This window comes from Sceloporus undulatus, chromosome 5 (assembly GCF_019175285.1).
Source record: "Sceloporus undulatus isolate JIND9_A2432 ecotype Alabama chromosome 5, SceUnd_v1.1, whole genome shotgun sequence".
Taxonomy (NCBI): Eukaryota; Metazoa; Chordata; class Lepidosauria; order Squamata; family Phrynosomatidae; genus Sceloporus; species Sceloporus undulatus.
The window spans coordinates 79,810,504-79,826,251 of NC_056526.1; positions in this window are offsets into that span (position 1 = coordinate 79,810,504).

Here is a 15,748-nt window from a genome sequence, read left to right on the forward strand (position 1 = left end):
TCCTTTAGCAAATGATGCATAGGATACGGGAGGGAGGGAAGAGCACCTCTTTGGTTTCCAGACACATGCTCAAGCAAGGCAATAAGCAACAGGGGTCTAGTAAGCCTCTGGCAATGCTTGCTGAATTTGCCAATCCATGGGGTGAGCAAAAACATCCTGTCAGAAGTGAGGCACCCTGAAGATGTCCAAACTGCAGCCTATTCCCTCCCTCCATTATTTATCAAGTAGCCTCAGGGCTTTCCTTTTCCCAATTTAACTTGTGTCCAATGTCTCCTATCTCCTTTCATAGCCATCAATAGTGACAAAACAGTGCAAGAAATCTGTCCATGAGCAGCAAAGAGGAGGTGAATAGTCCTGATCCAAGTCCCACATGAAGGGGGAAGATGACCCAGGGTAGGTGAAACAAATTGCCACAATAACATGGAAAAATTCCTTCCTTGCCCCCAAAGGTGACCAGCCACAACCTGGGGATTCTCAAGGGAATGTAATGGTACCAAAGATGGGTGTGTGGCTTGTGCTGCTAGTCCAGATGAAAATGACTAACCCAGGAACCTGCAGGGCTATGTTTACAACTGCCAGAACCCACTAGAGATCTCACAAGATTTGAAGTTTCATGAGAGTTTGTATGAGATTGGGAGTATGGTTGCCTTAGCCATTGAGAAACTTTATCCCAGGCCCATGCTGAGCAGCATCCCAACTAGGTATGGTGGTTGAGGGTAGTATGGTGGAAAGTTCTCAAGGATGTCCCTTCCTTTCCCTTCCTTTCCCTATTCATGAAGAGTCATTATAAGGCTAAACTTATAATGCTATCCATGGCCATTTTGTTGCTTATGCTTCATATGATACAATTTCAGAAAATAAAAGGGATGGATAACAGAGCTGAATGCAATTCTAGTGTCAAATGTGCAGGTGATGTGCTGTGATACCACATGTAATATTATGTGTGACATTCAGGCTGCTATTTTTACCTAGAAGTAGAACTGCTGTCTAAACATCCCACATAAAGTAATGTGGAGCCTCACAGCAAATCATACACAAATACTAAAGGGACATTTGATGATGTTAGCTGGCATATTAGTTCATGTGTCCTCAGTGAACTCCAGCATGAATCTCTATGTTTCAAATTTAGATGCACATATTCAAGAACAAACATTTTGCGAGAAGAACGGAAAATAAAGTTGGAAATTTAATCTATTTTTCACAAAAGGCAAAAGCAAAATAGTAAGCATATCTGCTTCCGTTTCTGCTTCTATTTTCACAGGCACAGTTCAAACATACTGATTAAAACCACAGTCCTATGCCCACAGACAGTCGTGTTGAACTTGAAGGTATTTATCTCTGAGCAGACATGCACAGGATTTTGCTGTGAGGCATTCTTGCCCCTTTTTAATGATATTGTTATTGCTTCTATTTTAAGTGACAGATCTGTGATTAATGGCTATATCTTAATGAGTAAACAATTAATATTTTCAGAGCTCTCTGAAGTAAGTGAAATAAATCATAATCAGCTCTGCTAACTAAATCTGCTATATTGCACAGATCTTATGTGACACACTTCTTCCTGTAATACTGGTAATAAATACCATGAAAAACCTATCACAAATCTAATTATAGCTGTGTTATCACAAGAACGTTTCCAGTTGATCACATGTTCTGGTGCTACCAGATGCTACTGACTAGTAAAGCTGAAATAGAGTGGCTTTTCACTTTCAAAATAACTTATTTTCCAAATCCCAATGTTCCTCTGAGAATTTTTCAGGAATCATGTCATCAGAGCATTTGCTTTGTTCTGTAATTACAAACGATACGGTCTAAACAGGTGCTAGTGAATCCCATACAGAATGATGACACAGATTCCTTCAAGTAGTATAATTTAGTACATCAAATAGTGAAACAAGTGGACTCACTGAGTATTTATTAAGGGTCTGGGTTCCTAGGCCTGGGGGAATCCATCCCATTTTCTCCCCTTAGTTTAAGGGTGAAAGTCCTCTTTCTCCTCTGCCGCCACCATCATCGTCTTCCATTCTTCTCTATTTCTCTCTCATAAGAGGTTAGAAATCAGCAGGGTTATCCTGCTTTGCATAGAGCACCTATTAACAACATCCCAGTCATCCTATAAGAGTTTACCGCCAAGATGATGTTGTCCTAAGCAAAAGAAGGCAACTAGTAATAGTAATAGATGCTGGTTAACAAGCAAAAAGAAAAACAAACAAAACAACAGTCTCAAATTAGCAAGTGCTACCACTGTTGTGCCCACCATTTAAAATTACCCATAGTATTTCAAAATCACTGACAGAGCATCACTCCAGAGTAGAGCATTCCACTGGATCCAGAGGTATTGCTGGCGTAATTAAAATGGCAAGCATGATAGTTGTGCTTGCTGGCTTGAAACTGGATTGTTATTGGCAACCTATGATCAGTCTGGTTATTTCAAGGAAATGGGAGGAGCTTAGGGAATTTGTCAATCTACTCCACAGATTGGAAACATGGGCAATATTGCTAGTTCCACTCCCACACTAGCTTCACTGCTACTCGGCTGTCAGGTAGACTGAGCAGTAGCAACACCTGCTGGTGTGAAATGGATTAATTTGCTGCTTCTCAGTAAGAAGATGTGCCGGGAGATTATTAGAGTCGCTGCCAACATTTGCTGACCTACTTATAAATAATGAGACCAGACACATAAATGGGTTGAAAATGGGCCGCTTTATTTAACTTTATCTATTTATGTAATTTCTGAGAGATCTGCAAAAACTGGGGGAGCAACCAAGTGTGGGAACAGCTGTGGCAGGTGGTCTATTCCTAAGACCTCCTCCTCAGCTTCCCCTGGCCAAAACACCTGAGCTCCATGGATAACCCACAGTTGGGTTGCACTCTGGCCAGTTTGCCTCAGGAACGCCAACTTGAGATTTCCTCACTTAACTCACAGGACCTGAGTGAGGGTGTATATCTCAGGTCAGCCCCAAGGAAGGTCTCTTTCCCTATGCCTTTAGGCAAATGGCCTAAATTGATAGTTTCAGAGGCCTAACCTTCACTGCAAAGGGATGCCCTAGGTGTTCATCTAAAATCTATATATCTCTCCCCCAGAAACCACCATAAATATGGGATATCACTCGGTATGGGAAATAAAACTCTCATATCATTTGTTCAAAAACTGTATATAAAACTAAATAATCCATATGAAGAGCTCAATTCATGTAAAATTCAACTTGAAACTGGAGCCTAATGCTTTAAAATCTGAAGGGTGAAATCACAACAAACAGAACGCCAACTTAATGCCACATTTGGCTAATTTTGCCCCAAACCCTGACTGATCCCTGTTTAATTGCATCATCAAATGATGTATAACAAATGGTATAAAGTTTATGGGGGATAACCTCATTAACCAAGCCTCTATATGGGTGTGACCAATGGTAAATAATGTGAAGCTGTCCTGCTGTTTTGTTTGGAACTAATCACAGAGGTGAAAGCCTCAGATTGGGAACTAGAGAAGTAAACAGACCAAGAACTAGCCCTTTAGCAATATTTGTCTCCTATCTCTTGTTTAATGTCATCTTGACATGAAATTATTAGCCAAACTGGGAGACAGACCCACTGAAAGAGTATATGAAAAACCCAGTGGAAAATATCTTAACTTGTGGGCATCTTCCCCTTAAGATAAGAGGACAGCAAACACTTGAACCAACAAAAATTAATAGGGCTGAGGCTCTTTGAAGGTGTGCTTCCACACTTTTATTGGGCTGATTTATCTTGGATGGCTCATGCCTGTCACCACTTTTTGTTATAGTTCCAAAAGGAATGATAATCTTTGGGAATTTAGCCCTGATGTACGTATCCACAAAAGGGTGAATAAATCTATATATTCAGCCTCAAAAATGTTATTCTTTGTAGACTATAACAAATGATTGCCAAATGAGAGTATTTTCCATATGGAATGACAGAATGTGTAACAGCACCATATCCTATCGCAATAAGAAGGCATTAGCTATATATGGACCGGGGGGGAGGGGAGTAGAGATAGAAAACTGGGTCAATGTATCAATGGCAAAGGCATCAACTTAGACGTTGGCTGTGTAATGAACAATGTGGAAAGAATAAGCCCCTATAAATCTTGTGGAAAAACATATGGATACATGTCATTAAAAGAAGCCCTGGGCCAAGTTTCACACTGGCTCCAAGCACCAATAAAATAAAACTTACAATTGGTTTCTTATATATAACAGAACCTACAGTAAATGACAAAAGGACAGACAATTTGGCATGGGATGGGGGGTTAAACAGCCCAGGCAAGGGAAAATGAGTTTGCAGAATGGGCTTGAGAAACTGAAACAGCAAACAAACCTCATGGGCCCCACCCAACCCCTTCTGAAAATGGTGAGTACACAAAGCAGAAATAAAAGGGGATGTTTAAAAGAACACCAGTGGTCAACCTGTCCCTGAGGCTGAGAGAATGTAACTAGCCCACGACCACCCTGTAAATAAGGCGGGGATGCTTGAGAATGAAGTCAGGAGAAAATAAAATATATTTTGGGTCAGAACAAGCACCAAACTGTACCCAAATGTTGGGGCAAAACAGACCGGATATACGAGCCAGATTGGGGGTGGCGTGGGGGTGTGGTGACCACATGCCTCGACTCTACCCCCAAGCCAGAGTCACTCCACACAGCTGACCAGACAGAGGTCAGCGTGGGAATGCTCCCCTTCTCAGGCTGAGAGAGTGTGACCTGATAACGTAAACACAAAAGTAAGTACCAACCCCAGGTCAAAATGTAAAATTAAAAAAGGAAACACTACAGATACAACTCTTCTTAACAACAAGCCCCCCAACCTGTGGGCGTGGGCTTTTACTCTCGGGCTAGAGCCTCAAAGCCAACAACAATTGGGGGGAGGTGAAGAAATATTAGCCCCAGTGCAGAAAGCCTTACTTTCAAGCAAACAGAAACAGGGGGGGAAGGACTGGCAGCCCCCAATTGAAAAGAGGCCGGGGGCAATTTAAGCCACCCAAATAGTTCCTAGTATGTGCCCTTGGCACTCAGAGGTCCAAATGGCCCACTTACTAAGGTAAACCAAAACCCCAATTCCCCCGAACGTCAAATTTTAGAAGGGGCTTTTCCAGCCGCTCTGTGCAGAAAGCTTTGCTTGCTTTATGACTTTGTCCTAGTTTCATTACCTCTGAAGATTCTGTCCCAAGAGGCAACACTAGACCCGATCCAAACCCTTGCCAGCCCTGAGTGCTGAAAAACTGTAAAAAAATGCATGCCACTTGCACCAAACATGATGCCGATTTCTTTCTTTCTTTCTTTCCTTCTTTCTTTCGCTTCATTTGGAGAATGAACATCTTCAGCTAGTACTGTGGTGAATCATGAAAGAAGAATTATTAACCTTATACCTTCATTTGGGTTATAGAGCTCTGTAATGATTTGCACAAGTTCTGACAGCTTTGAATAGTATGGTAATCAGAGCTTTCTGGCTTAGCTGAGATATTCTAACAAACATATTTCTGTTTTCTTACTGGACGTAGTATCTTCCTGGATAGTTGGAAAACATCTTTGGTATGTAGTTATAGAACAAATCTCAATAATGTATATTGCTAAACTATTCATACATTACTCTAGTTTATGCTGTATTGATTTTATCACTCTAACCAAAAGTTAAGTTCTGGTCTAGAATTACAATTAGGCTTTTTATTGCCATTGGAAAATAATCTTTTTTCATATCAGACACATGGCGTAAGCAAAGTAAAAGTTTGCAACAACCACAAGTTTCAGATTGAACAACCTGATTCTGTTGAGACAAGTTCAAAGGCTGCCCAGTTTGATTGAGGTTCACATTTAAATCTTGATTTGGAAATTCAAATATTCATACTTCCCTTGGACTACTATTGGAATGCAACAAATGGTTACAACTAATGCTAATCTCATTCTTGAATGAAGCCGTTTGCAGTTTTAGCAATTTCCTTCATGCTGTAATTCTTCAAAAACTACACATTTTTCAAAGCCTCTTCATAGTCCAGAATTCTATGGAAAGATTAGTCATGGGATTTTTTGGGCAGAAAACAGTATTTTCTGCATAGGAAATAGATTTTTCTAGGCAGAAAAAAATAGAAAATGCTGTTTCCTGTGCAGAAATTACTGTATTTTCCTAGCCCCCCCCCCAAAAAAAAATGTGCAATTTTTGAACAAAATAACTTCTGAACTACAAAGATGAGAAGTCCAGGTTTCTCCTTATCAGGTTTCCCAACAGTCATAAAACATGCTTTTGGGGGCATTTTTCCAAATATTCCCTACAGATATATTGCTGTATAATTTTAATGTTGTACACCGCTTTGATTGTTTTAACAAAAAGCGGGATATAAATAAAAGTTTTATTATTTATTATTATTTATTTTGCATGGCAAATATCAGTCAAAACAGAAATAGGATGGGGTTGTGCTACTTTTAAATCTTACCCAATAGGTGTTTTATTTCTTAACATAACTCAGTAAAATCTGCAGTCTAAATTGTGACTACAGTGAAGATCAAAGCTGCCACTTTTCAACAAACAACAAAAAGTTGTTCAACAACAACAATAACAAAACCCAGCCATTTGGTACCCCCCAAAAGCAAGGTGGCCTTAGCCAAAAATTAAAATAACACAAAATAAAATAATTAAAAATCCTGCAGAATCTCTGGTTCACTGCAAGGATTTAGTGGTAGGGGTGTGCTTAAATATGGTTTAAAGGGGATATTATTTGCTTTGTTTTCTCTTTTATTCCTTTATGGGAATTTATATGAGAATGGAATTTGCCATAGAGGAGTCTGTTGACAAGGAAGATGTAACCTCAGAATACACAAAATAGATGCAGGGATTAGGATAATGATGATGGGGGGGGGGGGGAATCCAGTACCCTTTTTTCTGGGTCAACTATCATCAAAGTCACAGAACATTCAACAAATGGCAGAAGTGGAGCATCCAGTGGCAGAGGAAGCTTGATACCCAAGGAAGCACCAGTGCTACAGCCTTCCAGATGCTAAGGACTCCTACTTCTCGGAAGAAGAACCATGGAAAGTTCCTCCACACTGAAATCATTGTCATTCTGCTCAGCACAGAGAACCAGGTCCAGAGTGCATCCTGTAGCATGAGTGACACCGGATACTACTTGGGACAGACCCACAGTTGTCATGGTGGACATGAAGTCCTGAGCTGTTCCTGACAGTCATCTCCACATGGGTGTTGTAGTCCTCCAGCACAACTAGTCAAGGGGACTCCAAGATCACCATTGAGAACAACTCAGCCAACTCAGGAAGGGAGACTGTCAAGCAGCAGAATAGCCAGCACACTAACAAAATCCCAATTCTGTCCCAGCCACCCACACACTGTATCAAACTATCAAAGTTTTATTACCGCTATGGCCAATGGCCTTTGCATAAAACAACAGTACATACAATATACATACAAAATACATACAAAATTCAAATATGTCGTATTTGCCACTCACACACATTCAGATCCAGTATAAACTGTGGTACAGGGTATCTGGTGGGGGAGATGAAATCCCTATAGGCTACTGCAACTCTACCTTTCCACCCCTCAGGCTTTGCCATGAAAAACTCCAGTAGATAAAACTAAGAGAAGTCTCCATAATACAAGCCAAGTTGGCATGTTTTTTTCAAAATCAGGTCCTGGATCAAGGGTGTTTTTCCATTTACTGACCTGGCATCCAACAGAAGCATTTTCAGCCCAGAGGACTGAAAGCTCTGGTGGAGCCATCCACTGTTATTAGGAGATGAAGCTGTTAGTCACAAAGCAACACCACTTCCCCTCCCTCCCTTTTCTTCTCACTCTGTTTTCCTTATATAGAAATCTTGGTGATAAATGTATCCTTTTTCAAAGATGCATGGTTTACCCTCTTTGGTCTGATATGGGGAATTGTTGTGCAAAATTGTGCATCATTATCTGTCTGCATCCAGTTTGATAATAAATCTTCAGGAGTTTCAGATTCAAATTCTTTCTAATTCAGAAGAGTTCCACCCGAATCAGTCCAAATCAACACCATTTAATTTTATTATTTATTGATTTGGTTTGATTTAATTTGATTTATATCCCGCTTTTCTTCTGAATGGGATTTGCTTGAATTCAAAGCACATCTCAAATAGAAACGGGATACAACATGTTTATGAAGTTCTACTTCACTGATTTTTATCTTTTTTATCTTTTAATGGATCTGTGTGGAAGTGTTTTAATTCTGTGTATAGTTCAAATATATTTTAATAATAACATTTTACTTATCTCTTTGTATGTTTTCAACTGTATATGTTTTAATTTTTGGAAATCTCCTTAAGTCCCAGTATTGAGGGAAAGGTGAGAAATGCATAAGTGTCTAAAGTAATTTATAGTTATGGGAATGCAGTAAAAGAGAGGAAGACATGGTTACTATTTTATAGCAATGTTGATGTGCAGCAGCATCACAGTGGTAATTTCTGGTAACAAATATCCAGTGTTGTTTTAGTATTGGTATGATTTGGGGCATTAGGCTGTTAACATGAAATGAAAGAATTTAAAGCAAACAAAATTATTGGATCATTTTCAATAATCTTAATGTAAGACACAATTGACTCCCTCCTTTTCCTCTCAAGGTGCATTTCTTAAACATTACAATTTTTTCAACATTATAGCTTTATTCTTCCTCTCCCCCTCTCCCCCTCCCCACAGCGTTCAGCATTGTCATTTATTTTAGTCATAGCAATTATATTGGTCTCCAGGTTTTTTTTTTCCTGCAGAAGCCTCCCCATTTGTCTTTTGTGGTGCTGTAAGCATCTTTATGTCTCTAATTTGTTGAGATGTGATGCATTAGAACTGCTGCAGCGGGTTCACTGGGGAGGTGAACTTTGCCATATAAATCCCTTGTGAGCTCATTGTTGTTTGCCTATTAGCCTTGTTCCTTGTCACAAGCTTGAATGCTCCCATGCCTATGGTGGGGGAAAGAGTGACTCTAACACTATATATATATATATATATATATATATATATATATATATGCTTTGCTGCATCAACATGGAACACAAAATGCCCTTAGCAGAGTATGTACATACTCAGGTCATATTTTAATCATGATTATTTAACTTATAAATTAGTCTAACATTATAATTATGCATCGGTTTGAATGCCCCCCATCTCTTTGTGCATGAATATTTATTTTATATTAACTAATAAAGCCAATGGGAAATAAATCTACAAAGGCACATGCATTTCACAAATGTTAAATCATTACTTTCCCGAGCGTAAATTGGGACCTCATTGAATCTGCTCTAATTTGAATTTTCACCTTGAAATTAGGACATTTGGTGTAGCTGAATTGGTTCCAAACATTGATCGCTTCAGTGACCATTCTGTTTGTTTCAATATTGCTTAGGAATGAAGAGAGGTTTCATCGGACTTGACAACATTGACAAAATAGCATTTTTGTGCCTCCTGAGACTTGTTGGGAGAAAATACATACCTTGCCTTGAGCATGCAAACATTTTTGAGGCTTACAGTGTGGTTCCATGAGATAAAGTTAGCAGGAAAACAATGTGCATATTTTAAAATGCAAACAGCTAAAATGTGTAGAATTGAAACGAATGTAAGAAGACACCATGGACTCAATGGGAAAACATAGCATTTATTTGCTAAATTGCACAAGACATATATTAGGGAAAATGTGTAAAAATGTGCACAGATTTCAGTGCAGGTCATTCTTGCTACAAAATATGGTATAAAATGTGGGTAGGAAGAAATTGCAGGTGGGACTGAAACAAACACATGGTGGTGAAACTAGGGATGTTGCATATATCTATCGTTTTGCTGCCTAGGTGCATCTTTTTTCTCAGCATCTTTAAATATTTTTACCCTCATTGTCCTTGGCTTTGTTTGCCCTCTGTACCATTTAATCTGAATGACTTTAAAAACTAGTTTAGGACTCCAGAATGTCATGAAATCAGATGTAGCAGTGTCCTCAACAAAATCATAGTCAATTGGATTAAACATCAGTGAGGGCAAATGAAGGACAGAACTTTAAGATCAAACAAAGGAGGAAGGATATGACACTGAAAAGAACAGTATCCGCATAATTTTAATATATTCACAGTGGTCCGCATTGGGAAGTTATTCTGTTTTGAATTTAAGTTATTTCTTTCACACCTTTTCACAAGGCTTGATTTCTGGTAATTTAATCTGTAGGCACTCCTCCCCTCAATGTCCTATGTAATTCTTGTATATCTCTAACCCAGTTGGAGCAGATGAACATTACTAGAATTGCTGAAGTGAGGAAAGAAATTTATATTTTTGTCAGCTATTTTGTTTATGTAAAAACACTTAAATAATAAAAATGGGTAGCAAAAAATCTTGAAAGTGAAAAAGATATAGAATGAGTGACAGGTGGAATGAGAACAATATAGAATGGGTGACATCTAGTACATGTGAAAAGGGTCCAGGACTCATAGTAGACCACAAGATAAATATGAGTCAACAGTGTGATGTATCAGCTAAAAAGGGCAATATGATCCTAGGCTGCATCAATAGGAGTATAGTGGAGGGAAGTAATTGTAAAACTCGACTCTGCTTTGGTCAGACCTCACCTGGAATAAAGTGTACAGTTCTGAGCACCACAATTCAAGAGGGATATTGAATACTGATGCACTGATGCCCTGTACTGGCAGAGCATCACACATGTGAATATGTGACCAATCAATAGGGCAACCATGCAATGGGATAGCAGCTGGGTGGGTATGGGAGGTACTTGGAGGTTGCAGGTGGTGTGTTTGTGCGATGGTGTACATGCATGGTGGGGAGGCAACCCCAAAAAGGTTACCCAGTAGCACAGATTGATGCTGTGCCATGTGGTCTAACTGTGGGTATTTGGCTCGCCTTGGGAGTGGGCCATGCAGACAGCGGGATTTTGACATGCTTTTCGAAAAAGCAGGATTGAGCCTCTTGTTTCTGCCCATCTTCTCCAACTTCTAGTCTCCTTACTCAATATAAAAAAGGCAATGATTGAGAGAATCAGGATAGGCAAGATGTTTCAGTACAGGTCCCTGTTCCCTTCAGATGTACTTCTGCACCTCCGTCAGTTTCATTCTGTGCAATGACAGGTAGTACTTTTGTCACACTTCCATTTTGCTCTTCATGATAAAATTACTTTAAGGAGTGTGTGAACCTTGGGTTTTCATTCAACTTTAAAAACAGTTATAAAATTTAATGAGGACGCTTAACCATAAATAGTTTCTAAATGCTGATGCAAAAAACACAAAAGTTTCCAATGTTAAATCCCCTTGAGTAGTGGAAAAGTGAAATGAAACTTTCAGATAATTTCTTTTTCAATTATCTTCTTGGAATATTTGCTATTTTGACTGCTGTGAAAATTGCAATTCAAAATTAGAATAAAAAGCAAACATATCTAAAAAGGGAGCCATCCCTTAATTCCATATTTTCCTTGCATTCCATATTTTCATCCTATCCTACCATACTTGTGAACATGAGTACCAACGAAATTTTCTTCCACTGACTGGAATCCTTTGGGCTGCATGCCATATTTCAGGCCTGCTTCAGTTCTTCATGTTAGGCCTAACAATCCATTTCAGACGATCAGAAGAGTGCATGCAACAGCCTTCCACAACAGATTTCATTCACCCCAGTCAGAACTGCCAATAGTCAGGAATGATGGGTGTTTGTGCCCAAAACATCTAAAAGATTTCAGAGTTGCCTTTTTATTTTCCCATCTGAAATATCCTGAATGTCAATGCTCAAGAAAAGAGAATGTTCATGTTTGTGTTCATTTGTCTGTTTGGACAATACTGTTGTTCATAAACTAGTACCTTGGGTAACTACGATAAACCTCAAACAGAAATTAGGGGTGTAATTTTCTTCTTGAAGGAAGCAACAGGCAAGTTTCACATTTTTTGTTCAAATTATGATAAAGCCTTAAAAACTTCAGTTTTCCAAACCCATTTACAGTAATCTATGCAAAAAAAATCTGTTTGTGGAGCATTTGCACAGCCATGTGCAAATTTTGCATAGAATGTGTCCCAAATTGCATAGATTCTCATTAGTCCTTGATTCTACTCATTAATAGCAATAGCATTTTCATTTCAAAAGCCCTTCATACTGAACTAAGCAGTCTCTGAGTGGTTTACAATGTGTAAGCCAATTTCCCCCAACAAGCTGGATACTCGTTTTACCAGCCTACGAAAGGATAGCAGGCTGAGTTGACCTCAGGATTGAAATCACAATGTTGTGGCTGCAGTACAGCCATTTAACCACTGCATCACCAGCGCTTTTTTAAAGATTATTCAACACTCAAGAAACACATTTTTAAACATTGTTTGGATACTTTCAAATGTTCTATCCATCCCCAGGATGATAACTGACAAAAGGGCAAATGGTTTTCATCCTCTCGGATAAAGAGATGGTTACAGGAAGCACATCTATTTCAGTTGTGCTCTCATTATTGGGTGCAAGAAGTAATGATAGGTAATTAGTTACCTGGACATGTTAGGGAGATGTAGCCACTCCTTGATTTCTAATTAAAATGTAGTCACATCTTACGTTCTAATTAAAAGATAGCCACTTCTTCATTTCTAATTGAAATGTAAACTGTATGAGTCTCCTCTGTTAGTCTCATTCACACATGATATTTTAGGTACACATGTAGGATGCAGACTTAGGCTGCAGTCTTGTGGAAGTAAGTCTTGTTAAATTAATTGGGACACCTCTTATGACTAGATATGCATAAGATTATATTGCTGATATGACATGCCATCCTTGGATTCTAATAATGAGGATAAATATCTCTCTCTCTCTCTCTCTGTGTGTGTGTGTGTGTAAGTACATAATTAAGTATGCAAGTGTGTACATAACTGTGTATCTCAAAATTCAAGAAAATATTATGTTTCCTCCATATTTCACAATACTGTATCAAAATTAAAGCACGAGCGCATGTTTTTTTTAAAATGAGCTATTGTTTCACTTTAGCTCAAGCAGAAAAGAGCCTAACAATGCCTACAAAGTCAGTACAAATGCAACAGTTTTTATTGCAGTTGATAATACCCACTAATAATGTTTTGTTGTACATGGCAGTTGATGCAGAAGTAATTGATGTTTTTCCTATTGAGGGTGCATTTCTCTTCTGTTGTTTTCCCCTCCTCTTCATTTCAAGGCATAAGCATAAAGAACGAGACACTTGTCTTGTATTGGCTGTGATTAATTGATACACAAACATAATAGATATCCAAACACTTCATTTGTTTTACTATATTATTTTAAATTAGGGAAGGAAATGTTCCATTTCTCATCTACCTTGCAGAAATATTATGTGGAGAGGGAAGCAGCCTACCCTTGTGCATACCTAGATTGCCCATAGTTAGTTCAGGCTGAAATTGCCCTGCAGTTAGTTACTGTAAATAGGATACCTAGTAAAATTATATGCTTTATAGTGCAATCCTGTACTTGATGAGGACCAGATCTGCCAGTATGTAAACTGAAGTGATGACCTGAAACAGCAGATTTTGCATGTCATAAAAGGGCATTCGCCTGTTGGTTATTGAATTTGTTATTATTGCATATTTTGCAACTGCAAAGAACAGAGAGAGCTGCCTGTGAGATTTTCTTTCTTGTGTCTGAAAAATAATTTAGCTGGCCTTAGGTACACTGACTGGAATGTATGTTAATCATTTGTTACACCACATGAGGCAACAAAATGCCTTGGGCTGCTCCTGTTTTCTACTCAGATGTTAAGTCTCATTAAGTTCATTTGAGTTTATTATTGTTCTTGTTGTTATTGTGTGCCCTCTAGTTGTTTCCAATTTATGGTGACCCTAAAGCAAACCTATCATGTGGTTTTCTTGGCAAGATTTGTTCAGAGGAGGTTTGCCATTGCCTTCCTTTGAGGCTAAGAGCATGTGACTTGCCGAAGGTCAACCAGTGGGTTTCATGGCTGAGCCAGAAATTGAACCCTGGTCTCCCGAGTCTCAGTTCAACACTCAAAGCATTACACCATGGTGGCTTTCTCGGGTAAATTATAGGGCTTTATCTTTCAACATTATGCAGTGTTAAACATTACAGAAAAATTTAAAGACATCCAAAAATTAAACAATGAAACAAGGGTGGGAGGGTCATTCCACAAGATGGTGGGTGAGTTCTTCACCACCATCCTTGAATTTTGCAAGTTCTTTTACCAGTTTCTGTTCTAACAAATAGCTCTGTTCATTTCCACAAGATAAAGAAAGGCCTTCATTAAAGAAAAAGAAGAAGCAAGAACAACAACAACAATAACAACACTGGGGTGCTCCAGAGGCCCTTTCCGTGTGACCTCTGGAAGTATAGGGAGGTAAGGATACTATGAGGGACTATAATGTATGTCACAATTTCACTGCTCCTTCACTTTTATTGCCATTCATTCCGGTACAAACTGTCGCAATAGCCTCTAATAATTCTGGCTGGGTCTGCACAGCAGAAATAGTTCAGTTTGACACCACTTTAACTGAGATGGCGCAATGCTACGGAATTCTGGGGTTTGTAGTTTTGTGAGCTATTCTTTGTCAGAGAGCTCTGGTGCCACAACAAACTACAAATCCCAGGATTCCATTGCATTGAGTCATGGCAGTTAAAACAGAGTCAAACGGCATTATTTCTGCAGTGCAGGTGCAGCCTCTGCTATCCCATTTCTGCTTTGAATGGACATTTCTGTTTTGAATTAAAATCTAAATAATTGCTTTCTAAAATGTCATTTTCTTCTTGGGTGTTTTTTTAAAAAAAATTCTTCTGCTTTTTAAATATAGCAACATGCCATGCGTAAATTGTTTGCGTCTTATTCATACTTAATGTACTTTTACCTGACATCAATGTTTTGGGAACAGGTTAGTAGGCAATATTGGATAATGTGGTGCAGTAGCTCCTTACATGGATGGAAAACAGACTGATTTCATACTCATTACTGACTTCTAAGTTTCACGTTCATAGGATGGCACTGCCAATTATTCTAAATTACCCAAGGCCAGAAGAGGAATTATTCTTTTAAAAAAAGAACACTATAATCTATTTTATACAGTCCATGTTGAAATACTTGTTTATTTTCATGATTTCTTCAAAGAAGAAAAATGAAACAAATACCTGAAGGCTTTGGACCAAGATTTCATAGTAGACTGGGAAAAGATAATGCGAAATGGTGTGGGAATAAACACAGGCTGAAGTAATACATTCCTTGCCAAAGTGAAACCATGGATGCGGCAATATAATAAAAATATATTGATACTATTTTCTAATGGTTTTTCACCCTTTGGTAAGGGGGCAAGAGCACACTAATTTTATTCAAACAGGGTGTTCAGGGGTGTATAAGATTTAAGCTCTATACCTATGTTCCTCATGTGAAAATTGTATCCATGTGGAAAGGTTCAGTGGGGCCGTGTAGTTAACTGCTACTCATTCCATCCTTGTCATTGTTGTTGCCATCTTTAGCAGCAGGCAGTACCTACCCTAGAAAATTAGCATTGGGGCATGGCCATTTTAATTACAACAGCAGCCAGTGTTCAAATTATTAGATAAAGTAAAAGTAAAATGCACATTATTTTCAAAGAACCCACCAAGTAGTTCTACATTACCAAGAGAAATTCAGGATTCATTCATTCATTCATTCATTCATTCATTCATAGCAGCACCCTATTCTATGTGCCAAATTACTTTTGAAAGCAAAAGGACATCCAAAAGCCCTGGTGGCGCAGTGGTTAAATGCAGCCACTTA